General features: G+C 40.0%; 2 long non-coding RNA genes across 2 annotated transcripts; both read right to left on the bottom strand.

Moving 5' to 3' along the window:
- Nucleotides 1-3,091: 3,091 nt before the first annotated feature.
- On the bottom strand, nt 3,092-3,459 carry LOC120895389. The gene is made up of 2 exons (XR_005738312.1): nt 3,350-3,459; nt 3,092-3,289 (listed from the first exon to the last, which is right to left on the bottom strand). It is a non-coding gene; the product is annotated as an uncharacterized LOC120895389 (long non-coding RNA).
- A 23,025-nt stretch (nt 3,460-26,484) lies between these two features.
- Nucleotides 26,485-27,279, bottom strand: LOC120896795. The gene is made up of 4 exons (XR_005738458.1): nt 27,226-27,279; nt 27,046-27,160; nt 26,892-26,961; nt 26,485-26,824 (listed from the first exon to the last, which is right to left on the bottom strand). It is a non-coding gene; the product is annotated as an uncharacterized LOC120896795 (long non-coding RNA).
- Between the last annotated feature and the right edge of the window lie 162 nt (nt 27,280-27,441).

Here is a 27,441-nt window from a genome sequence, read left to right on the forward strand (position 1 = left end):
TGTCATTTTGCTCTGAACAACTTCACCTTGCCATTTCAAAACACCTTGGGATAAACCCACCTGTATAATAAACCCACTTTGAGGCCCGTGGCAGCGCTCAGGGCGGTGGCAACGCTCATCGGATGCGATTTTATCGGACGCGATTCATATGGGATTTGACAGATAACGTCGGACGTGCGATTTCGTCGTCCGACGTTACCATACAAAAATTTGACAGGCCGTCCGATAAAATCGCATGCGAAAAAGCGTTGCCACCGCCCTCATTCAATACGATTTTATCGGACAAGATTTATATGGGATTTGACAGATAACGTCGGACGTGCGATTTCGTCGTCCGACGTAACCATACAAAAATTTGACAGGCCGTCCGATAAAATCGCATGCGAAAAAGCGTTGCCACCACCCTCATTCGATACGATTTCATCTGACAAGATTTATATAAGGTTTGACAGAAAACGTCGGACGTGCGATTTCAAAGTGGGTTCATTACAAAATGGGTAGAAAGGAGGTGTCGTCATACAGAACAATAGGGCATCGAGGCTTTAGAAAAAAAACACAAAACCAGGATCGACGGCAGTTGTAAAATGCGACGAATGTTGCTGATATTTGGATATGAAAAATGAATTGTTTTCGTTTAATAAACATTTATTTAGCATTAAAAATTTGTATTTTGCATCCACAATCCATAAATCGGCATTTTACACGTTATAATGCAGCTGCTGCCTGTAAACAAATATCGACGGCTGTTGTCAAACTAAATCTCAAAATGGCAACATGCCAAACGCTAAGAAGACACCTCCTCTATATTCCACCTTGCCTATACCCACTTTGGTATTACCGTCCAATAGACATAGAGCGTCAACGTCGCGCGCGACGAAAATAGCTCAAAATTTCACTCTGTGTAGATCAAAGTAGCTCATTTGACTCAGTCAACCAACTTGTTTTATATATGAAAACACACAAAAATAGGTTAAAATGTGTTCTGATCTAATTTTTAATGTTTGGCATTAATCTGGCTTGTAATAAAACTAGATAATTCGATTATTTCGGATGAAGCAAAACTGTCGCGCGAGACGAGTAGCTCTGTTTGCAAAATTGAGCTACTTTTTTCGCGCGCGACGTTGTCGCTGTAAGTCTATTTGGACGGTAATACCAAAGTGGGTTTAGGCAAGGTGGAATATAGAGGAGGTGTCTTCTTAGCGTTTGACATGTTGCCATTTTCAGATTCAGTTTGACAACAGCCGTCGATATTTGTTTACAGGCAGCAGCTGCATTATTACGTGTAAAATGCCGATTTATGGAGTGTGGACGCAAAATACATTTTTTTAGTGCTAAATAAATGTTTATCAAACGAAAACAATTCATTTATCATATCCAAATACCAGCAACATTCGTCGCATTGGACAACTGCCGTCGATCCTGGTTTTGTGTTTTTTTTCTAAAGCCTCGATGCCCAATTGCTCTACATGACGACACCTCCTTTCTACCCACTTTGCTCCACACAGCAAAACACGGAGCGCAACATAACAACTGACAGCTGCCAAACGCTTCGCTTGGGAAAGGAAGTAAAGCGTTTCATTAACTGTCGGTCATCGCAGTAGGTTGGTAGCTTTTCTACGAGCAATGAGCTGCCTACTAAGGATATTTAAAATATGTTACCAGCAAAGAAGCGTTTGGCAGCTGTCAGTTGTTATGTTGCGATCCATGTTACCCTAGCAATAGACGATGCGCAATCTCAGATTGCGCATATATTTATCTGTCAAACGGTATATATATATATATATATATATATATATATATATATATATATATATATATATATATATATATATATATATATATATATATATATATATATATATATATATATATATATATATATATATATATATATATATCTCTCGGACACATAATCTTGAAAATGTATGCGCAATCTTGGCGCAATCTGAAAATGTATGGTAATGACGTTTATAGCTCAGGGTTGGCTACGCGAAATGACTTATGTTTTGATAAAACGAATATATGCGCAATCTGAGATTGCGCATCGTGTATTCATACGTTCAAACGGATCGGTTTGATATATTTATCTGTCAAAAAAAAAATTATACATATATCTCGGACATATAATCTTGAAAATTTATGCGCAATGCTGGCGCGATCTGGAATTGTAAGGAAATGACGTTTATAGCTCCGAATTGGCTACGCGAAATGACATATGTTTTGATTACATGAATATATGCGCAATCTGAGATTGCGCATCGTGTATTAATACGGTTATGCTGTGTGGAGCAAGGTGGAAAATAGAGGAGGTGTCGTCTTAGTGTTTGGCATGTTGCCATTTTGAGATTCAGTTTGACAACAGCCGTCGATATTTGTTTACAGGCAGCAGCTGCATTATTACGTGTAAAATGCCGATTTATGGAGTGTGGATGCAAAATACAAATTTTTAATGCTAAACAAATGTTTATTAAACGAAGACAATTCATTTATTCTATCCAAATATCAGCAACATTCGTCATATTTGACAACTACCGTCGATTTTGGTTTTGTGCTTTTTTCTAAAGCCTCGATGCCCAATTGCTCTACATGACGACACCTCCTTTCTAACCACTTTGGAGGGCTGGAGGGAGAAATAGCAAATTGTGTGCGATTTGACATAACAATACTCAATGATGGCGCCCGGAAAATGCGCTAATAAATCATCTTCTTAATATAAACACTTTGGAAGCGCTGTTGTGAATTGAGCGGTGGTCGAGGTGGATTTAAAAATATCAGGTGGTGGACTCTAGTGCATTTTTAAAATTCGTCATTTGACGTAAGTGTCTTGATCGTCACACATTCCTGTTAAGAAATCGTTAAAAGTATGCCTAAAAGTATTACTTTTAGCTTTCCATACAGCAGTAATTTCAGGGCTTAAAACACTGCGTAACGCTTTCCTGGCTTCGTCAATGCTTCGTTAAAAATTTAAATTTTGCCGGTATTTTTAACGAAAAATGTCAAACTCAACGAACAAATCGACAGAGATGGCTGTATTGCTCTGTCTCATTCTACATGTATTTTATAGATCTTCATTAAGTTACAACAGAAGGTGTTAATATTTCATGGAATAAATGCATAAATTCACCACAAATACTTTTATTCGACATTTCATCGTTTTGTCACTGCATATTGTCACTGTATCACATAAGTTTCTTTCATTCCATGGGTTTCTTCCATTATATCAGCATGGAGGTCAGCTGCAGCAGTCGACGAAAAACATAATGTCCAAACGCTATCCAAATCAAATATGCTGCGGAATATAAAACTTATGTAGCTCATGTAAAGATATTGGTAATATCAATACACTGACCTGTTATAAAATCATGATGACACACAAATTAAACAATAGCTGATAGAAATTGTCGCAGACGCTTGGTTTTGTTGCCATCTACACACAAGCTACACACACGAAGCTTGACGAACTTTTTGACATAAGAAATGGAGGCGCCATGTACGTGAGCATTTACAGTATGTCTCAAAAATTATCGTCATCAAGAGCATGTTATTTTGCCCAAGAAAATATACATTTTTTTGAAAATTTTTCTCATTTGCAAATATTGCATACCTATTATCAAACTGTTCACATGTATTATTTGAAAATTTTAAATATTTTTTTTTTATTTTTAAATTCTTTTTTTATTATCACCGCAGATTCAAATAGAGGAATAAAAGAAAACACATAGTTTTCAAACAGTTAATAAAAAAATAGTTTGGTGTAAAAATAAATACGCATTATTACATAAATAAGAATGAAAAATGATTTTCCAAATATTTAATAAATTGGAAATGGTGTAGATAAAATTTGAAAAACACTGTGTGTTATATTAACCTGAATCGAAAAAAAACGAGCGTAACGGAATACGTCGTTATGATGTAACGCTGGGAATTTCATATTCTCTTAAGAAACTCTATTTGATTATTAAAGGCTTTAAAAAACTGTTAATAATCAAATAGAGTTTCTTAAGGCTACTTGGGCTTTATTTCTCCCTGTCGCCTGACTTGTTTTCTCTTCCTGATCTCACGATCTGTCTCTCTCTCACACTCTCTCTCTCTCTCTCGATTCACTCTCGGAGTTCACTCTCTCTTGATCCCAGCTACCGCTAGCTACCGGTAGACGTCCGTCTCCTTTTCCGCGTGCCTTCTCCATCTCTATCTCTGCTTTCGTCCAATCTCTCCCCTACTAGCAATGAGAATGAAAAAGTGTGTGACTTTCAGGCGAGGGGCATGTAGAAGCATGGGGAGACGGTTGGAAATACGCGGAATTACGCGGAGGCGCGAGCGTGTTTTGGTTTCTACACAGTTTTTGCACTCACACAATTACACATGTGTGAATGTGTGCGTTCACTTTCAGCCTGCGCGCTCAGTTTGGTTTTCTCGCAGCGGCATGCGGGTATCGGTGTCTCGCTCGCACTAGTGCAGCGAGTGTTCCTCTGTGCGCTCCCCTTCTTGCCACCACACGAAATCGTCAGTTCAGCTCAAGCGTTCGCCGTGAAAGGCTGCGCGCGTGTTAGCCTAAGTCCCGGACGATCGAAGTTTCGCTAAGTGTTGAAGTGTTGTGCACATTGAAATGAAGCTGCGCTTTTCTTTCACCATTTATCTTAAATGTGTGATATGCGCTGCTTTATTTCAATGTTTATTTTTGCTGTATCGAACATCGAATCCATTTTTGCTGTGTCGAACGGGATCCACGCAGTTAGACGGCTCTTTGAAATACGACGATTTTTTTATATTAAGAATTTGTGTGATTTTGTGGCAAGATTGTGTGAAGCTATGTGTGAAAATGCCCCTTTATTTGCAATAAAAGTGATAAAATATAAACCAAGTTTGATGTGTTCAAGTTTTTGTTTTGATTCGGGTGTACCAAGTCCGAATGAAGGAAAGCGCACAGCGCGCTACGAAAGAAACGAGCGGGAAGGGGTGTCAGTCCAGCGCAGCGCAATTCGCTGGAATCAAGTGGGAGGGGGTACCAGTTCAGCGCAGCGCAAGCCGAAAGAAACGGGAAGGAAGGGGTATGAGGAAAATACGATGAAACAGCGCGAGCGAGCGTTCTTTACAGCGAGAGCGCCTCGTGTATTTTAAAGGCAAGCAAGAGAGCGCATTCTCTCCGTGGTAGCACTCCATCCGCCATTTTTAATTCTCAGCCCAAAACAACGGACTTTGGATCCGATCTTGGGCCGGGCCCCCACCGCGTGTTTCTACCTACCCCTCGCCTGAAAATTTCGTTCTCTTTGTCTGTCGGGTCCTCTCTCATCCTCATTTTTGCATGTTTCAATATTTTTCGCTCTCTCTGATTTCACTTAACTTCTCTCTCCCACTCTTGATCCCTACATTACACAATAATTAGTACAGGTTCCCGAGAAAACAGGACCTCTACTCAATATTGTTAAGGTGTCAATTCAAGTATCAAACTATCCATACGTAAACACAACAACTACGTGTAAACGCGGCCTCATGAACTTTGTATATATACACTTGGATTTCAATAAAACTGTGTATTGGCATGCTAGCTGTTCTCGGTGTCACTTCATTTCGATCACGTATCACAACAAATATCTAATAAAAAAAAAAAATTAAATTAAATGCTACATTATACGGACGTCACACGAGGCGTAAACTCAAAAAGTTTACGCTTGATTTGTATGGGAGAGCGTAAACTTCCTGTCAAAAGATTTCAGGGTTGCATGGCTGAAATCCAGTTTACGCCAAAGTTTACGCTTCGTGTGACGTCCGTATTACACGAACATTTGCTATATCTTGACTGAAAACTGCGTGATTCGACTTCCTAAATTAGAGATGCCGGGTTTCTCTCGACCCCAATTAATAGCGTATCTCGGGCCTGACAGCCTCTAATTTCAATCGCAATCCCAATTCCAATCGAATCGCAATCAGAATCCCATTCGCAATCCCACTCGAATCGAATCCTATGCGAATCGCAATCCTAATCAGAATCCTAATCGAAACGCAATACCTGGTGTAGTTGGTGTTTGAGCGTCGCGTATGGCTTTTATGTGTTTGTCTGGTTTGTGCAGGCCGTGACGATCGATGCGATGACCCAAGCATTCGAGGGATGATGTCGCAAAGATGCATTTGGAACGATTTAGTCGAAGACCGTTTCGTCGCCGTTTCGTCACGCGATCTTGGTATCTTACTAGATCATAAATTAACTTTTACAAAACACATAGAAGACGTTGTTAGCAGAGCCAATAGGACCCTAGGTTTAGTACGGAAAATGACGAAAGAGTTCAATGATCCTTTGTGTATCAAAACATTGTTTAACAGTTTAGTCAGGTCGATTTTAGAATATGGATCAATTGTGTGGTGTCCTCATACCGACCGCTCGATCAAACGCATTGAAAGTGTACAAAGGAAAATGTTTCGTTACGCGATTAAAAAGCTTAGATGGCCAAATGGTGACACGCTACCCTATAGGACAAGATGCTTATTGTTAGGTGAAGAATCATTAGAGAAGCGGCGTGAAAAGGCTAAAACAAGCTTTAAAGCCAAACTGATAAAAGGAGAAATTGACGCACCTCGCTTATTAAGAAAAGTGAACATACACGTTCCTCGCCCTAGTCCTCGTTCATCGTCCCTTTTGTACGTAGATAGGCATAACACTAATTATGCGGCAAATGAACCGATATCAGCAATGGCACGCAGTTTTAATTCATTCTATGCAGGAGTTGATTTTCACACATCTGTTATGTATGTGAACGCAGGATAAGTGACAGACGTCAACAGCTGTCATCCAAGCAGACCACGCCGCTTGCGTCCGCGCTTTTTGGTTCTCTCTTTTCTCTCCGCTCTCTTTTCTCTCCGATTGCCATTGTTATCGCGTATAAAACGAATTGTGTAAACCCGAAGTATTTTTCTAATAAACCAGTGAACTCACAACAGTAAATACAGAACAACATCTATGTCCACTATTAGTGAAGGTCTGTGCTACATTAATCTATAGTAACTTACGATATCTTGTGGGGCCATCATTGGCGGACAAGAATTATAAAATAAATTAATTAATAAATAAATAAATTAATAATGTTGGTTTCTACGGCCTACTCCGTCTCGTGGACTGTATTTTTAGAAAGGGGAGCAGTACTCCCGAGCAAAAGCCTTGAAAAAGGCTGGCACCCCGATGCAAACTTCCGCCTAACAACGGATATTGCCAAAGGGGTCTTGGATATTGCCAAAGAGAATCGAATTTCTCTAGAAGAGCAATGCTCACAAAAACTGGAGAAAGAACTAAGTATTAACACTGGAATTCTAACTCAATTTATTGGTGATTTCTGGGGGGTTCTTATCAGGAGCCGATGTGCTCCGTTAGCGATACAGGCGGTCCCCGAGATACACGGTACCTCTTATACGCGGATTCGGAGATACGCGGTTTTCCAAATCTGACAGTTATTTGAGCAAATTGTATTGATTTGACACATACATTGTGAAATACCAAATAATTTCCGTATTGATCGAATGTAAAATACCATTTCAAACGGTTTAAAACTGTACAATTCATTAGAAACATATGAAATAATTAATTTGGTGGCTAAAACCACCCCCTACTTGCAAAATTGCACGAAAATTAGTGATATTTTAGCTGGAAATCACAAGATTCGACTTACGCGGAAATTCGAGATACGCGGTATTTTGCGGCGGATTTCGGTCCCCATTAACCGTGTATCTCGGGGACCGCCTGTACAAACATTTTCCTGTTTAATTCCTGTTAAGTTGGCAATATTCCAACTGGATTATGGACTGGAACTGGTTTAAATGGGAATTCTGTCTAATGGGAAAATACATGTAATGCGTATTGCCTATGCATAGGCGTTGTTAATTCATTGCCTAACTTGCGGGTGTGTTCTGCCTATCTCAAAATCCAACATTCTGCCACCTTAAAATTGAACAATTTTAATAATCTCTACTTGATAGGCAAAACACGATCTGTCAGAATCCTAATCGAAACGCAATACCTGGTGTAGTTGGTGTTTGAGCGTCGCGTATGGCATTTATGTGTTTGTCTGGTTTGTGCAGGCCGTGACGATCGATGCGATGACCCAAGCATTCGAGGGATGATGTCGCAAAGATGCATTTGGAACGATTTAGTCGAAGACCGTTTCGTCGCCGTTTCGTCGCGCGATCTTGGTATCTTACTAGATCATAAATTAACTTTTACAAAACACATAGAAGACGTTGTTAGCAGAGCCAATAGGACCCTAGGTTTAGTACGGAAAATGACGAAAGAGTTCAATGATCCTTTGTGTATCAAAACATTGTTTAACAGTTTAGTCAGGTCGATTCATATTGAACCTGGATGATTTGTTCACAGCAAACCGACTCATCAAATCAAAAAGAGTGGAATGTCGAGCGTTCTAGGCCGGATAGCAAAGAGCAGTGAGAGCAACCGGTCCAGCACAGATCGCAGAGAACGCTGAGAGTAGCCGCTTCACATCGGATAGATAAGATCGTTGATAGCAGCCGATCCAGTTCGGCTTAAACGCGATCTGCATATGCACAACTCGGTGCAATAAAACAATGTGCTAGGCACGAAAGCGATCTATGCACCCATTCATCAGATAGCATAAACAACCCATGCCCGCACATGACGAACGTTAGAACACGGTAAATCAATAACAATAACATCAATAACAAGCAGGCAAAAGGATCGCGGTAAAAACTTCATGCGAAACAAAGGATAAGGCGGGCGAACATTTACACCCTCGGTCCTCGCGGAAAAGAAAAGAGACAAGCGATCCAGGAAATGATAGCAAAAAGCGTACTCTGGAAAATCGGTTTAACCTAGAAAGTAAAATAGAATATAAGACATTTTTTATTGTTTATAAACACTTGCAATCTTAAACTCAAACGAAAAGATCGTGTGTGTGTGTGTGTGTGTGTGCTGTTCATATTATTCTTTCCCATCGTTTTCAGTGGAAGAACCTGAGCATAGTCATCGGCATTTTTCTAATTCTTGATCAGGCCAAAAGGTATTAGGCCTTAGCACAATTTTTCGATAAAAAAAATCTGAGCTGTCATGTTGTTGTCATTTGCACTCATTTCGCCGTCAAAGTGTTCATTTTGCTGGTCTTTTTGAAAACTGGTATACCATGACACTCACGAGCAAAATTAAACATGCTACAAAAATTCGATCGTTCCGCTTTGTATGGCGAAAAGTTCGCAACGCATTGAGTTGCGGATATGTTCGAATATCAGAATAATTCCATAAATCGAGTGTTAATAATTATTAACAACCGATTCGCACAGAAGGTGTTGTTCCCTGTAATTGACGACAGAGGGCGACATGGTAAATGCTTAGTGTGGACAACGTCCAACACTGATCGGGCCGAGTACTCCCGAAGGCTCACGATCAGGGCTACGGGAGAGAAGAAAGTTCACTCTTTCGCCTTAGCCCGAGACAAGTGACGGATTTTTTAGCGTCTCTCAATAAAATTCTAACTTAAAGATAGCTTAAAAAACGCTTGTTTTTATTAATAATAATTTACTGCGGGCTAAAGAAAGAGTGCTGTTGATAACGTCTCAACATCGAGGTTGATATTTTTGAAAAAAAAAGTTTTGTAAAAGCATACATTATTAAAAAAAAAGTGTCTACACTAAATACTGAACTCGATGAGAATCGACTTAATGTAGGAGTATGAAAGAAATATTTATAATGTCAGTTATACGTAAGCCTATCGATTTTTTCGATCGAAAAATTGTGCTGAGGCCGATTGTAAAACGCCTTTAACCTGCGTTTCTATGACCAAAAATACAACCCTCATCTTTAATACCACCTACCCGGGTAGGTCATACATTGGGTATGGGAGTTTGCATATCTGGATGGTAAATTGATCACATCTTCTGTTTTAGTTATTGAAATGACTTCAAATTTTCAGGGAAGCTACATAAAACTTTGTTCTTGCCAGTATAAAAAATGGGAGTTTTCAAAATTATTTTTCATATATTCTTTTATTTTACCTTTTTTTACCCCTTACTTCTATGACCACCTACCCGGGTAGGTCATACATTTTGTATGAGAAATTAATTTTGCGTGGTAAATTGTTCATAACTTCTGTTTTAGTAATTGAAATGACTTCAAATTTTCAGGGAAGCTGCATAAAACTTTGTTCTTGTCAGTATAAAAAAAGTGAAGTTGCAACACATTTTTTCCTAGCTTTCTGCTATTGGGAGTACAGTCAGAATTAAATAGTTGAACGCTTTTTAGTTGGCATGCTTTTTAGTTGAACGCTCGATAGTTGGCTGACAGTGTTGGCGGAGTGTTCGGAATGCTTCTAAAAAACTTACAATAGTGTTACATTGCAGGAATGAATGTTACGGTTGAAGGACAATTATTTCCATATCGTGGTGGTACTGGATTTACCCAATATATTCCTACAAAACCAGCAAAGTACGGGTGGACATGTGATGCAGAATCTTCGTATCCTGTAAATGGGCAAATTTACACAGGCTTATCTCCTTCAGGAGATAAGAGAAAAAATCAAGGTAAGCGTGTTGTTAAAGATTTGTGTCGCGTATTTCGAAGTAGTGGTCGCAATATTGTGTCAATTTTTTTATTAGTTATAATCTCGCTATCTCATTAATGACAGACTATAAATTGGCTTTGCTTGGCACAGTGAATAAACGACTAACGTTTGTTCCCAGTAGTTTTTCAAATCCCAAGGCAAGAGAGGTTTTATCAACTTTGTTTGGCTTCAATGAAAATGTTGCAATTTATTCATATGTTCCTAAAAAGAATAGGGCAGTAGTACTGTTGTCAACTTTCCACTATGATACAGAAATTCAAGGCCCTAAAAATAAACCTCGTATGATCGCCGACTACATTCGTTCAAAAGGAAGAGTGGATAACATGGACAAATGTCTTTTCGAATACAGTTGCAAAAGGAAGACAAATCGGTGGCCATTAGCATTTTTTATAACATTTTAGATGTTACTGCATTTGCCGCATTCAAAATTTACAAAGAAAATTATTCAAATCTTTATACTGCCATAAACTACAGACGCCTGTTTTTAAAAGATCTTTTATCAGTTATGTACAAAAGAAATTCAACGACGCTCAGAAAATACGCAAATAATGCAACATTTTGGTCCACGTAGTGGAGTAGAAAGTATGTTGGGACAATCTCTAGCTTCAACATTACGACAACATGTAGATGCATATTCAGAAGAAATCCGTGATGCGTCAGGCCGATTGAAACATAAAGAGAATTGTTACATAACAGGTTGGCTGATAAGTCCCCGGTCTGACACATAGATGGCGCCGCTAGTATTAAATGCATATTATTTTTATATAGTACCAACCTTCAAATGATTCGTGTCAAAATTTGACGTCTGTATGTCAATTAGTTTGTGAGATAGAGCGTCTTTTGTCAAGCAATTTTTGTTATTGTGAAAAAAATGGAAAAAAAGGAATTTCGTGTTTTGATAAAATACTGTTTTCTGAAGGGAAAAAATACAGTAGAAGCAAAAACTTGGCTTGATAATGAGTTTCCGGACTCTGCCCCAGGGAAATCATCAATAATTGATTGGTATGCAAAATTCAAGCGTGGTGAAATGAGCACGGAGGACGGTGAACGCAGTGGACGCCCGAAAGAGGTGGTTACCAACGAAAACATCAAAAAAATCCACAAAATGATTTTGAATGACCGTAAAATGAAGTTGATCGAGATAGCAGAGGCCTTAAAGATATCAAAGGAACGTGTTGGTCATATCATTCATCAATATTTGGATATGCGGAAGCTCTGTGCAAAATGGGTGCCGCGCGAGCTCACATTTGACCAAAAACACCAACGTGTTGATGATTCTGAGCGGTGTTTGCAGCTGTTAACTCATAATACACCCGAGTTTTTGCGTCGATATGTGACAATGGATGAAACATGGCTCCATCACTATACTCCTAAGTCCAATCGACAGTCGGCTCAGTGGACAGCGACCGGTGAACCGGCTCCGAAACGTGGAAAGACTCAAAAGTCCGCTGGCAAAGTAATGGCCTATTTTTTTGGGATGTGCATGAAACAATTTTTATCGATTATCTTGAGAAGGGAAAAACCATCAACAATGACTATTATATGGCGTTATTGGAGCGTTTGAAGGTCGAAATCGCGACAAAACAGCCCCATATGAAGAAGAAAAAAGTGTTGTTCCACCAAGACAACGCACCGTGCCACAAGTCATTGAGAACGATGGCAAAAATTCATGAATTGGGCTTCGAATTGCTTCCCCACCCACCGTATTCTCCAGATCTGGCCCCCAGCGACTTTTTTTTTGTTCTCAGACCTCAAAAGGATGCTCACAGGGAAAAAATTTGGCTGCAATGAAGAGGTGGTCGCCGAAACTGAGGCCTATTTTGAGGCAAAACCGAAGGAGTACTACCAAAATGGTATCAAAAAATTGGACGGTCGTTATAATCGTTGTATCGCTCTTGAAGGGAACTATGTTGAACGAATTATGACAAAAAATGTGTTTTTCTTTGTTAGACCGGGGACTTATCAGCCAACCTGTTAATGCGGCGGCTACTAATACGGCGGCCGATGATAAGGAGGCGGACAACGACAACGAGCGCGACCGATGGAATAAACGAAGCCGAAACTGACGAAGAGGACAATATCGGGGTGATCGACGAGATGGAGAGAAACTGCGTCTCTCTTAGCTGGTGAAGGTCTTAGTGTGCGGATCGAATGAGCAATTAAATAAATTGTAGATTCTAACTTAAAACAAATATTCAGTCTTTTCACCCATTAGAAGAAATGTTGATGAAACTATAGACAGCAGTACGCTGTAGAATACACAACGCTAGGGTACCTGCATCCTAAAATAAGGATAAAGTTATATTCATAGACGAAGTGGGGTTGAATGTTTCAATGAGAGATACAAGAGGGCTCGTCATTTTCCAGCACTACGAGCTCGATATATTTCGTTGCTATGTGCTATGAGCCGAAATGGTATTCTTCATTACGTGTCCCGAACACGCGCGATAAATAAGGATTTTTTTATTAGTTTCGTAGACGAGTTGCATAAGAAATTGATAGACAAGATCAAAACAAATGCGATATTATTATTAGATATCATAGCATTCCATAAGACTTACGATGTCAAACAAAAAATAGAATAATATGGCTACAAAATCATGCACTTGCCACCATACAGCCCATTCTTAAACCAGATAAAAATAATATGTTTACCCAGTGGAAGCAAATAACAAAACGATCCACTCCGAATAATGAAGTTGAATTAATGAACAGTTGAAACAGGAGCCGCTCTGATCACATCATCAGACTGTGAAAACTATTGCAAACATATGTGGATATACCTTCCACATTGCTTAAATGGCGAAAGAATAGATACATAATAGCGACAAATTAGATGCAAATTGCATCAATAGGTGATAAATGGTCTTGATTTTTTTTAATACTATTGTAAAATCGATCATTGTTTCAAAAGAACTACTTGTTTGGTAACCAGCCCATGATATTTTTTTAAATATTACATAATTAGTGAAACAACGCGTAACGACGTATTTTTGTATTTAATGGATCTTTGGGGTGTTTTCCAAGTAGGGTTTCGGATGATGAGTTGGTAGCGGTTTTACTCACGTCCGTTCTCTTAGGTTGGTGAAATAGAAGAGAGCGTTTATTCGTATAATCGTGGGGAGATTGTGTGGTCGGCTCAGAGCCCGGTTTATGTCCTCAAGTTGAGCGTTTGTACCTTTATATATTCACCACAGATCAAACATCTCAGAGCCACCGATCTGACGGCTTACTGGATCAAACACATCTAAGCCGGCGATTCAGAGTAGAACGCTTTCATTCTTGATTATGTCCGATTCAAACGGGCCCTGTATGAATCGGACATAATAGATGCCGGATTGGATAGGTCAACACAATAATTTGCTCATAGCACTCAATAGAGAAATAGGACGATAGCACGACCCCAAGCATGGGTCCTTCCTAGGTTTCAGGTGGTACTACTTTAGCAAATTTCCACACTGTCCATCTGATCCCGGAGCATTGTAGCTAACACTGTATTTAATGATTTTAAGAACTTCTCCGCTGGTGACACGGTCAATCTCTATGGCATCCAAAAGTGCCGAACTTAACTCCTTAATGCTAGTATGAACAGCATTCTCATACGGAATTGTGAGTGGATCACTAAGCCTGTGGGCCAGTGCAAAATGTGAAGCCAAAGTTTCAGCTTTTTCACTAGGAGTGAAAGCGGAAGAAGAGGTGTTTTAAAGAATGGGGTTGGGCTTCCTTTGTCATATGCCAGAAGAGCCTCGAGCATACCCTGTTCGCTAACTGGATGTTCCTAACTTCAACTGAGACCAGACAATCAGTTTAGCTCCGACAAGTTTCAGAGCGCACAATGCAGAGTAGGAGGCCCAGTCTCCTGTCCTTTGAAACCTTCGCCTGAAAGAGTTTTAACGCTTTGCCAAAGCATCCAGTTCTAGCTCTTTATCTCGGATGTGAACCAAAGGGACTGAGCGTATCTCGGCTTCTCTCATACTATCAACGATGCTGGAGATAGCTGCTGCGATATCCTCAAACGTTATGAGAAGGGGAGGCATCGATGTTATCCCCTATGTAGCGTTCAAAACGAAGCCAGTCCGCCGATCCATTCCCGATAATTCCGCTGCAGTCGTCTGATTCGTGACCCCGAAGCACCCATTGTCACCGGTAGATGATCTGATGTAAGCCCCGTGTTAGTGGTCAAGACATCAATGGGGTATATATGTTAGAAATAATATCTAGCGTAGAAATGGAATTACCGCGGGAAAGCCACGGTGTAGGACCCCACTCGCAAATCCTCTCACAATAACCGCCAATTTTAATTGGCGCGGACTATCCGGCTAAGATGAATTTAGCTGGTCTACGTGAGAGGATTCAGAGATCATGTTGCAGCATTTTTTAACCATCGGCGTTACGAGCCTGCTTTGGGCAGTACACTGAGATGAAATCACAGTGGCCCTCAGCTGATGGCACTTGAATCCCAACTGCCTCAATAAGCTGAGAGTCAGGTAAGGAGAGTGTTTTGAATGCTATAGATCGACGGATTATACGGCACCATACGCTAATTTTGCATCAATACATGTATTGACGTGGAATGACCACACACAATACGATCGAACTGTATTCCACGTTTAATCGTTTATGCAACTGAGATTTTTACGAGCTCAAAAAGACACGTCTGAACTAGACAGCAGCTCCGTTGCGACTGCCTTGTTTGATCTAATTTCGCCTCTCTCTGTTCGGCACTAAGAGGGTCCGGGATCAAATTAAGCAGGGTCTCTCGGAGATCGGGTGCCTGCATTGATGGACGCTGCTGCCGGGCATCGAGCCTCATGATGGAATATTAGAAGTCGACTAACGAGAAAGAAAAATAGAGATAAGAGCAGATTTTCTTTTTGAAGTTATTGGAGCTAGGTTCCTTGTCCTTTGATTACATGGAGCACGATATGTACACGAAGCTGCATATGAAGTTTTCAGCACGAGTAACACGCAACTGGAAGGATTGCGATAAGCACGCTACTGCTGAAATGATTTGTAAACACTTTCTTACTGAACTGACAAAACAGGCTTCAAAATGTCAGATCAAAAACAAGCTATAAATCGACCTCTATACTCAATAGACCTTGATATACATGTACGCGATCACGACTGGACCGAAATTGCAGATTACCACAATTGATGACAAGGAAAAATAAAGTTTAAACAAGTGAAGTGAAATGAAAATCTACATTGAGGATTGGAAATAAATGTGATAGTCGTGAAAATATCTAAATAACTGTTTTGTATCAATTTGTGTACGTTTAATTGATTGCCCGTAGGAGAGCAGCTACCAAACAGATAGGATTGTCGGACAGCAACACGAAAGAAAAGAATGCTGGAGTGCATACAAGGATACCTTTCGGATGATTGATTCGGAGGATAAAGGAATGCCGGAGAGCATTTTGGGAACGATTACAAGGAAAATCGTTGAGTCTAATGTAAAACTGCCGGAGTGCAGTTGTTGATTCCCGCAACTGGAATAGTGCTTGTTAGAAACTAACAAAGAAACCGAATTTTTTAGGCTTAGGCGTGGTGCCAAAAAATTAGTTTTTATTTTATGCGTTTTGTGGCTTGTTGTCTCGGCGAGTTCGTTTTACTGAAAAGGGGTCGAAACTGCCGTTCGTTCCCTATTTAAACTATTTTTGTCCTATCCGCGATGCGCTTGGCTGACAGTTCGGCGGAACCCTACAACGGTTACAACAGTGCTCGTTCGAATGTTTCGATTTAAACAATTCGCGGTTTCTTATAACGTCGTGACTTGTATATTGCTCGTGATGTTACAAAAAAAAATCCGTACTGGTTCGAAAGAGACTTATGTTCTCCGCGGTCATCCCTTTTATACCTTTCTACTTTCTCCCGAAGACACACTCTCTCTCTCTCTCTCGCATCTTAATCCCGAAGAAAGGTCGTTTCCCTTCATTTCCTGTCTCTTTACCTACGGGGCTTCCTCTCGCGGACGGTATCATAACCCATAGCGTGCGAACAGACGGCGTCCACGGGCCTGCCCACGCTCGAATGCAGAGCCGTTGGCATACGATTCTATCTTCACCATTAACATGAGAGAGACAGAGCTTATACCACGAACGTACCCAAAAGGTGTGCATGCTTCACTCATCAGGATCTAAAGGCAAGGACAAGGCAAAAGAGACACAGAAAAAGTTCCTCACGGCTACATATGTCCTTTTGATGCGTTGTCTATGCGTCTCGCTCGGTATCACAGCGGCATACGGCAGGTAAGCAGTACAAATGCTGCTACCTGATACGCACACATGTTTATCGAACACAACTATTCGGTTCGGCTCGGTAAACTTCACGAGGACGTCGGAACAAAAGGGCGCAGATTTTTTCATGATTTTGTATGACTTCGGCTGTTTTGGACTACGCGTGTGGGCGCTCGCATACGGTATCTTGTTTGTTTACATTTTGTCGGACCGTTGTACTGTCACAACATGCAGTAGAAAGGGGACGTTAGGCTGCCGGAGAGCAGTAAGAAAAATAGAAAGAAAAAGAGGAAAGAAGGAAATAATGTACCTGCCGGAGAGCAGTACAAAGGGAATGTAACGGTGGTTCTTAACGGATTAGAAAGATGAAACAGAAAGAAAATGGAGGCACATGCAAAATTACTAGTTTTATAAAGCAAAACAAAATGGATACAGGAAAATGGACGCATGGAATGTATAACCATTTTTCTTCAAAGCGATGGAGAAAAACGCCGTGAAGAACGATTAGGTGAAATATCGACGGAACTTCGAATACATTACCACCGCGACTGGCGAAAACGATCGCACTAGGATGAACAATATTTTCCTTGCGAAAGCTGGCCCTGATATGCAAGAAGTTTTTGCATCCATTCCTAGAGCGGACGTACAGAAAGAAGGGGAGGAAAGCGCTGATCCTTATCTAGTGGCGATAGAGATGCCCAACGATTATTTCTGCCCAAAGGAGCATGACGTTTTCGAACGGAATCGGTTTTGGACAGTAAACCCGGAACAATTGGAAACTGCGGAGGAGTTTGCTTTCCGCTGCCAGAGTTGGGCAAAGAAATGCAACTTTGGAAACAACGAGAAGGATTTGCCCCGTCCAAGCTCAAACAAAGATTACTAGAGCAAAAGTCGTTGGATTGCGATGAAACGATCCGTTTGATTAGCTCGTACGCGTCGGCAATGAGTGCACCGGGGAAGGATGACGCCCAATACGACCGGCTGGCCGAACGAGGTTTCGGGTGTGCTCGTTGCGGAAAGATAGACCACAATGCAGGTGACTATCAGTGCCCAGCCAGAAACAGGGAATGCTATAAATGTAAATAGGTTGGTCATTTCGGATCCCAATGTCGGACACCGAACAATTTAAAACGACGACCTGAAGCATTTCACCCGGGAACTAAACGCCCGCGAACAGAAGTGGTGAGAGCAGTTGCGAATGTGAAAGAGGAACCGGAAAGGTGTAGTGTTATGCACTGCTTATTTGCACTTAATACTTTATTAACAACACTTATGGAATAAACATGATAAATAATAACACGCACAATGAGCACATTAAAACGATAAGTGCATGCCGCGCACCAGCCGCTCCGAGCGCCCCTGTCGAGAGCTCTTGTTCGACCGGCCTCCGTGCACACTCTGCCCGAATGGCGCTCGGCACACACTAAGCATTGCACGCTTAGTGTGTGCGACAATGGTAAGACTATAGAGAAAGTAGCTGATTTATTAATGGTTAAAAAGGAGGACGTCAATGTCTCCTAGGATAATTAACGGCAATGGAACTTCTTCTTCTTCTTCTTTGGCTCAACAACCGATGTCGGTCAAGGCCTGCCTGTACCAAACTTGTGAGCTTTGGCTTTCAGTGACTAATTGATTCTCCCCATAGCAGGATAGTCAGTCCTACGTATGGCGGCGCGGTCTATTTGGGGATTTAGCATGACGGGCATGTTGTTATGTCGTACGAGTTGACGACTGTACTACGAGACCGGCTCAATGGCAATGGAACTAGGAGTTCTTTTTATTGGACTACCAAGCACACGAGTTTAGAGCTGTAGAGGGAATAACAAAGCAGCCCTTCCCAAAAATGAAGGATGTTATCGTAAATATTTCCATTGACAGAGATGTTAAACCGATTTGACAACATCTCCGAAGGCCAGCAGTGGCACTATGGTCAAAAATTGACGAAACAATCCAATTCTTATTAGATAAGGACATATTTGAACCAGTGGAAGGAAGGTGTTAATTGGTTTCTCCGTTAATACCAATCATCAAGGACAATAGGGAACTCCGCCTTTATGTTGATGTGGCGCATACACATAGGTGTAATGAATATAATTATAGGAATAGTTGTGATTGGTAGAAGTGTGTTAGTATAGGTTAGAATAGGATAGCTAATACGAAAAGATAAGGATAGAATAGGTAGCATAGGAAATTAGGGCTAAAGAGTAGAGAAGGCCCCGGGAATGTTGTACGATAGCCAGGTGAGGGCATTGCGTAGCACATACGCAAACCCCGATATCGTGTATGCGGATTGCATAAGATTTGGCGTATAACGATTGAAATGTAAATTTAAATTTTCGTTGGCGGTTATTTGCTTGAAATGTTTCGATTTTAATTGAAATTTATACTTTGACTACCATTTCTAGTGATTAGGATTATAATAAAAAAAAGAGAACAGCAAAGCCATTTTGCTCCAGTACCTATTATTTTTCATAATCTCTTTACTTAAACTCTAGTGAAGTTTGACGCTGAGTTACTTTCCTGTGGCTGTAAGATTGCTTTTTGCGTAGGATGTATGCAGTAAGATGACTAAGTTTTAAGTTCTTTGAGCAGAAAGGAAAGATTAATTTTATTTCGTTACTTTCCGATGCTTCTGGGAAAATTTCAATATATACCGCTATAACAATGTCACGGCAACATTTTCTCGCTCAGAATTGTTCAGCTTAAATAAAAATAAAAATTTAATTTGGTTTTTGGCTATAAGATTAATTCTTTTTTAAAAGCGTTCCGTTAATATTCGTGTATCAAAAAAGTTATTTTTGAAATAAAGACTTATAGGACTAAACAGACTCACACATCACGCAGTCTTAGTATCACATAGCCCAGGAGTCTCCTAACTTTTCAATTCGCTGGCCGCATTGCTTCGCAAATAACGTTGTTGAGGGCCATTTTGACGTTACTTTTGGTAATGAGAATGTTTATCAACGATGTTACCCTCGCTTTACCTCCCGACAGTATCAGTCTGTTTGCCGACGACGCAAAAATTGTTGCGCCTATTCACAACACAGGTGATTGTACATTCCTGCAAGACTGCATCGAAATTTTCTGTTCGTGGTGCAAGCGTAATGGACTGACTATCTGCATCGAGAAATGCTACTGTGTGTCTTTTAGTCGATGCAGGAGCCCAGTTACTGGTACCTACTTCATAGACGGCACTGCAATTAATCGACAAAATCATGCCAAAGACCTGGGCGTTCTGCTTGACTCTAGTTTGAACTTTAAACAGCATATTGATGACGTTGTAGCTAGAGGAAATCAATTACTTGGCGTGGTTATCCGGATAACTAATGAATTCCGCAACCCCATGTGCATCAAAGCTGTGTACAACTGTATCGTTCGTTCGATTCTGGAATATTCGTGCGTAGTCTGGAGCCCAACTACCGCTTCTTCAATTGCTCGACTTGAGGCGATTCAACGTAAGCTCACGAGATATGCCCTACGCCTACTTCCCTGGCAGGATCGCAATAATCTTTCTCCGTATGCTGCGCGGTGCCGTCTTCTAGGCCTTGAACTTCTTTCGGTCAGAAGACGCAATGCACAGTGCTCTTTCATCGCTGGATTGCTAAATGGCTCTATCGACTCATCGCCTTTGTTGCATCTATGCACCATCCCGAACACTTAGGTCTAGAGAAACTCTGCGGCTCGCTCAACCCCGTTCCAGCGCTGGTCGGTCTGACCCTATGTTCCGCATGTCGGATGTCTTCAATACTGTCTCGGATTGCTTCGACTTCGACATCTCGACTCAGTGCTTCAAGGAACGTCTCCGGCTTTTGCCGTGGCCGCAGTGAATTGTGATGCAAATCTTGTTTTTGCTATGTATTTTTTTATTGAACTGTTACATCTTAATTAGGCCATATGGCCCTTTGAAGATTAAATAAATAAATAATAATAATAATAATAATAATGAGAACGTTTAAATCTCGTTTTCATGTGAATATACTTAATGAATATTTAAAAAACTGCATTTTCTTTTATAGTACCTTGATTTTTGGCATGGTTTAGCAAAAATTAAAAATTTGATGAAAATTGTGAAATTAATCAGATATTTACATTATCCTTTGCAACATCACCGCGGGCCGCATTATAGGCTCTCGAGGGCCGCATGCGTCCCGCGAGCCGTAGTTTGGAGACCCCTGACATAGCATGATGGTCAGTAAGTATCGCAAGATCCACCGATGTTGCATCAACAGATAAACAAAAAGGAAAACCACTGCACTTGTTAGCTCCATGTCTGGTCACAACCCATTATGGTGTCAGGATCAGTTTCAGTTCTGATATATAATTGGAATCAGTTCCAGGGCCACTATGGGTTAGTCAGTTCTAGAAACGATAGAAAAAGCTTCCAGGATAAATATTGGGCCAGGATCATTTCCAGGACCGATATGTATTCAGTGTAAGTTTATGGAATGAGTTCGGGATCAACTAATCGACTTTGGTAGTACGATCGGTATGGGGTTAGTTCCAAAACCGGTACAGGTTTGGTAGCATTTCTAGGACCGGTATGAGACCAAAATCTGTACCGGGACAGGTGTCGGATCTGATAAAATTAAAAAACTGTTTTAGCGTCATAATCAGCATCAGTAAGTGGGCCTCATGAGTATTTTGTATTTTAGAGGCACATGGGAAATGCGTTGTTTAAAATGTGCACACCCTAATACCTTTTATAATTACTCTATTAATTATATTACGTAGCTCAGTGACTAGTGCAGTTGAAAAAGAAAATGAATAAAAAACTAATTTATGGTATCCTTATGAAATAGTCAATAAATCGCTGTTATAATTTAAATGATATAACAAAACGAAAATGTTTAACACAAAGGTTTATTCTTCTACATACAGTCATGTTGATATTTCTTATTGTGATCTGTTTTGAATAGTGTTAAATTCTGTATCTCACTCCCTTTGTTACCAGTTTTGATTTGAATTTTCTGTTAATGAAAATGACTGTCAATGTTTCAGTAAATTTTGTTTGTTTATGGAATGTATGTGTCAGCCATGGTTAGTTAAACAAAAATTAAGACTAACATAAAAAAAACAGACTGGTCTTAAGAAATAGAAACAAAAGGTGATTCGATGTGAAGTATGTGAGTTCAAGGAGGCATGGAAGTCAAAAAGATGGAAGAGCTTATTGAAACGTCGAAGATAGACAAAAAACGGATCAAAAGACTCGCCATTCGTTTTAGCACAGCTGCCACATTGTTTAAAATATTAATTCATTCCTAGTTTTTCAATAAAAACATAAAAATCATTTTTGAGCTCCATTGCTAACTGGAGCATGATTTAAATTGAATAAAGCATCGAGTGACCCGGTAAATTGAGCAATTCTTAACCGACGAAAGATCGATGCCTAGCGCTTAGTTTGTGTAGTGCTAGATATTTGATTTAGATTTGAAAACAACATCTCACTTTCGAATGAAAAATCAATGCTCTAAAGTGAGACAAACGAATGTGAGTTTGTTTTTTTAGGCAGTCATGTTATTTTTTTGTAGTCATTTATTTACACTATTACAGTATTTCCTACGGTTTATCGAATCTTCCTCTTCTTCTTTGGAACAACAACCGTTGTCGGCGAAGGCTTGCCTGTACCACTCATAGATTTGGCTTTCTGTGACACATTGATTACCATCACAGGTTACTCAGTCTTATGTTTGGGGACACGGTACATTCAGGGCTTGAACCAATGACGGACATGTTGTTAAGTCGTACGAGTTGACGACTGTATCACCCGACCGGCCCCGGTTTATTTGTTGGTTCCCATAATTTTTGGGCTCGTCTCACGATTTATTCGTCATATCTTTTATATGTTTGGTTTGTTCCCACAATTTGTTGGTATCGTCCGATTTATTTTTTAAATTATTTGTTTAATTGTTACGGCCCGGCCGATACGGCCTATGTCCGATTAGACATCAATACAATTGAACCATGCAAAGGGTGCAAACGCTCTGGGCGTGTTTGAGCGACACATCCTCCGGACCGTCTTTGGCGGTGTGTTCGAGCATGGAGTGTAGAGGAGAAGGATGAACCACGAGCTTGCTGAGCTGTACGGCGAACCGAGCATCCTGACGGTGGCGAAAGCTGGCAGGATACGATGGCTGGGGCATGTCATGAGGATGCCCTACTCATGCCCCATCAAGAAGGTGTTCGACAGCGATCCCTAGTTCGGCATAAGGCGCAGGGGAGCACAGCGAACTCGATGGCTGGACCAGGTGAAGCGAGATCTGACGGAGATCGGGTGTCTGCATGGATGGGAGGCTGCAGCCAGGGACCGAGCATCCTGGAGAATTGTTGATCCTGGAGAATCATGGTCGCTTCGGGCTGTGCTTTTGTTCCCCGTTTCGATTATTTATCGCGTAGGGAGAGGGGGGATGGAAATAATACAATGATTTTGACACATATCTCTCATCATCTTTTGTTTAAAGCAACGGTTTGCATAATGGTCCAAAATTATTTTCTTTTGTAAACTTTTTGCCATCACTTCATTATGGGTTTGCGCAATTTTTAAAATTTTTGAGACTGTCAAAGGATTAAACATATCATTCTTTATCTTCTTCTGTTTGGTGTATTGACCTAAAAGGTAATACTTGCTTAAAAGAGCTTTGGAGATATGTTAAGTATTACGCAGCCGGATACTTTGTCCTTAATAGAGCGCCTACCACAACTATATGAACAGTCGTATTGCGCGATTTGCGGAAAATCCGTAAGAGATAAATAAAAACAATTAATGTATGAGATTTGCTGAATACTATTTCACATATTTGTAGATTTTTTATTTTTAAAACATTTTTACACGACTTATTACGAAAAAACAAATGTATGGTCGTACCATAACTATAAAGATACTTCAAAAACATGTTTTTGTGCTAACTAACGCATTTAAAAATCGTTCAAAAATATAAATAACATAAGTGTCGATTATCTGATTCAAACGGAAAAGTATCAAACAAAACCGCGCTACACGAACTGAAACAAAATCGGTATTGCACAAGCTTGTTAGAGACTTCTTTCGTTGACTCGAAACATTGCTACCAAATAGATCTGAAATGGATTTGTTTGCCAAAACAAATTGCAACGCGTAACGCAGGAAGTATCGTACCAATTTAAAATTATTTCTACGTGTGGCATATTGTTTAAATGTGTTTGGCAATGTCATGAAAAGTAGCGCTTGTGGTATGATTCTCCAATCTCTGTGTGTTTTGTTATTCCAAAAAATCCCTTCTGAATGTAATTACATGCAATACGTTTGATTTAAGAATATGTATTTAATAGTTAAACCATAAAACTGAACGATTTCCGTAGCATTAACCTGACGGAAAGCTGTTGGACAAAAAACGGTCTCCGTTTGAGTCAGGTAATGCAAATGACCTTCGTTCACTTAGATATATCAAACCAAAGACAAATCGAGTTCTCTAACATGGATCATAATAGAAAATGAGCATTTTTGATACTTTTGAGTCACATAATTAATAATATATAAGCCCTATACTCTCGACAGGTTTAACAGAAAAATATATTTTAACGATTTTAAGAAGTTTTTATTATAATTTTTTAACGTAGGTTTTACGAGTTTTATAAGAATAATTATCAAAATTATTTTTCGAACAAATAAAAAAAAAAATCTTTACGTGTATTGTACTGAAACAATCAAAATATGTAAACATTTTTTTAATATTTTTAAATGGCCATGAGAACCATCAATCAATTAGTGAAGTATTTAGCGTTCAATCAAATTAGTGAATAACGGTTCTAAACTGATTCGATCAAACAAAAGCAAAACAAAAACCTCAACAGCGATTTTTTGGCAGAATCTAATAATTTCCCTTTGTCACATACATATTTAAGGAATGTAATCCTAGCCCGATATTTTTTCCCCATTTATCTACGATTGGTTAAACGTAGTAATTTCTAACACTCTTTTAATATTTCGCGCTACGTTCGAGGGGCAGCAACAACGACTACACAACAAGGTGTTTGTTGCTCGGGTTACCCCAACTCGAGAACCGAATACGAAATGCTAGGCTGGCTTTTATCGTTGGGCTTCTCAACGGTAGCATTGATTGTCCGGCTTTGCTTTCGTCGATACAGCTATACGTGCCTGCAAGAACCCTCCGCCCTCGGGCGATGCTGGCCATCCCAGAGACAAGGACCGCCTTCGCCTCTCGAGACCCGTTTTTGCGTATATGTCTTGCTCTGAATGCGGCATCTGATGCGTATGAGCCCAGCATGACGATAGCAAATGTGTTGAGTCGCATTAATTTGCTTCGCGCATCTCGCCAGAATCTTTAGCGCCCTTGTTATTGTTGTGTAAAGTGTGTGACTATATATGTTTTATTGTACTCTTATCTATATCGAGTGGGCTTATGAGGTCCGTCGATCATTTTAATAAATAAACAAACAAACAAATATATTTATAAAAACGACGATGGTTGTTTAAAAAAAACAAAAGTCCGTTGTTAGTTGGTTATGCTAATCTCGTAACGAAGAAGAGTCAATAAATAAGATTTTTTATGTACAGTTCGACAACAAAAAACCATTTTGTTCTTTTTTACTTACAGTGTATAAAAACTGTAGTGGAAATCATTTTTAATTTTTAAGTAAATTTATAAAAACGACGACATTGCTTTAGCCTGGAAACCATTTCACTTGTATCCCGTTCAATTAAATAGAAACATAAAAAATAGAAACAAATGAAGTAAGAAGGATAAAGGAGAAGCAGATCACAAAATTGCTTCTCTGTGATTGGCTACACTGGACCCCCTCTATCTTGTGATGAGCTTTATAAAATATAGTTTTTTTTAAACTTTAAAACCACTAACGCTTGTGCAGCAGCGCGATGGTCATATATACGAAGAAACGATGAACGATGGAAAAGGATCGATGTAACAAAATAAAAAAAATATATAAAAACGATGAGCGCGCTTGACGCAATACTAGCCTGTGCCGTATTACTTGCACAGAAAGAAAATGTGCATCAATCAGCAGGAGGATCCAGCTACTAAAATTATATTTGGGAATGAAGCCATAATCACGGTACGAATAAATGCATTTATGTGATCTTGGAAATGTTATGTTTTATATTTAATTTTTCTTTTGTTATTTACAAAATGTGCAAAGTACGTTGAAAATTACAACGTTATTATTAAAATAAAATACGTCAATTAATGAATAAATACATATATAAATCCATCACTCAATCCAAAACTCGAACTGCCTGAGAGCGAGAGAACAGTACGATGTGTAGTTCGTGTATAATTCGCCAATAAAAAGTAAAACGTTTTATGTTCTATTATTTAATCTGTTTTTTTACAAAGTTATTATCTATTAAGTTACACATTACATTCAGTTCGGATTGTTGATCTCGTTGTTGTATTGTGGACTCGAATGACCTTCTAATTGTTTTCCTCTAAAGCCGGGATTCCTCTCCTACCTACCGGTACCGAGACGGCGGGCACTCATGCTCGTCAGCCGATGAGAGATTTCTCTCTCGGAAAGCGCACCAAAGCGGAACAGCGGAATAACGCATCCAACACAACTGTAGCAGGTGGAAATCTTAAGGACGAATTTCGGATTAAAAAATAAAAATTACCACGCAGTGTCTGCAGACATTTTTTCAAATCACGTCACGTTCGAACCATCGATCGCACTTTTATTATCTAATAGTAATGTCACGGTCGTGGGGTTGAGGCAGATTCTGTTTCCGAGTTGCGCGATTGGGCGCCCATCGGCGTCAGCAGATTGGTCGGTGGAGGGCGGATCATTCGACGGGCATGGCGTTGGGTGACCGATCGTGTCGTTGACGGTGCCGTGCTGTTAGCTCAACGCGAGCCCCAGATGTTGAACCTTACGCTGTGCTGTAACTGTGCTGATCGTGCAATCGGGCTGTGGGTTCACAGCTTTGTTCTTCGGGCAGCATACCACCGATGATTCGTACGACGCGTGCTGACATTTGTCGCAACAATAGAAATAGGTCGCTGGGGCCTGGTAGAAGAAATAATATGGCACGTTAATGGTTAGAATTACTAATCATGTGCTATGAAGGACTCACCATATTTACGATGTTACGATTCCGATACCGCAGTAGAGGAAGAAAACGATGAGCAGCTTAGATGAAGTATCTGTAAGCAATATAAAAGAAAATGTGTCATATATTGTGACTACAAGAGCAATTGTTTTTCTTATTTTTAGTATTAACCACGTACCGTTTGCCACTCACTCCGCACGCCGCATACATCATATAAAACCGTCCTTGGTGAGAGTGTCGACAGGACATGGTTCTGAGGTGGATTGGTGGTTCGATGTCGCACATAAAAGTTACTGAAAAAAATAGTTACAATAATTAGTTTGTTACAAAATGGAACGTAAGTATTATTGTAACCTACCTTTGTTTTGCTGCAAGCAAAACTATAAATGTATCCGTTGATCGACAGCAAAACGGTGATCTGAAACGACAAACAAAAACACAACACCCCGCCCCAGTTGGTATACAATTGTTGCACATTTTGTGCAACAGTTGTAATCAACCAACACCACGTGGAGGTTGGGGTCGGAGTTCTGAAAATGTGTGAGCATGATTATTTTAATCGTGCTTAAAACAC

This window comes from Anopheles arabiensis, chromosome 2 (assembly GCF_016920715.1).
Source record: "Anopheles arabiensis isolate DONGOLA chromosome 2, AaraD3, whole genome shotgun sequence".
NCBI lineage: Eukaryota > Metazoa > Arthropoda > Insecta > Diptera > Culicidae > Anopheles > Anopheles arabiensis.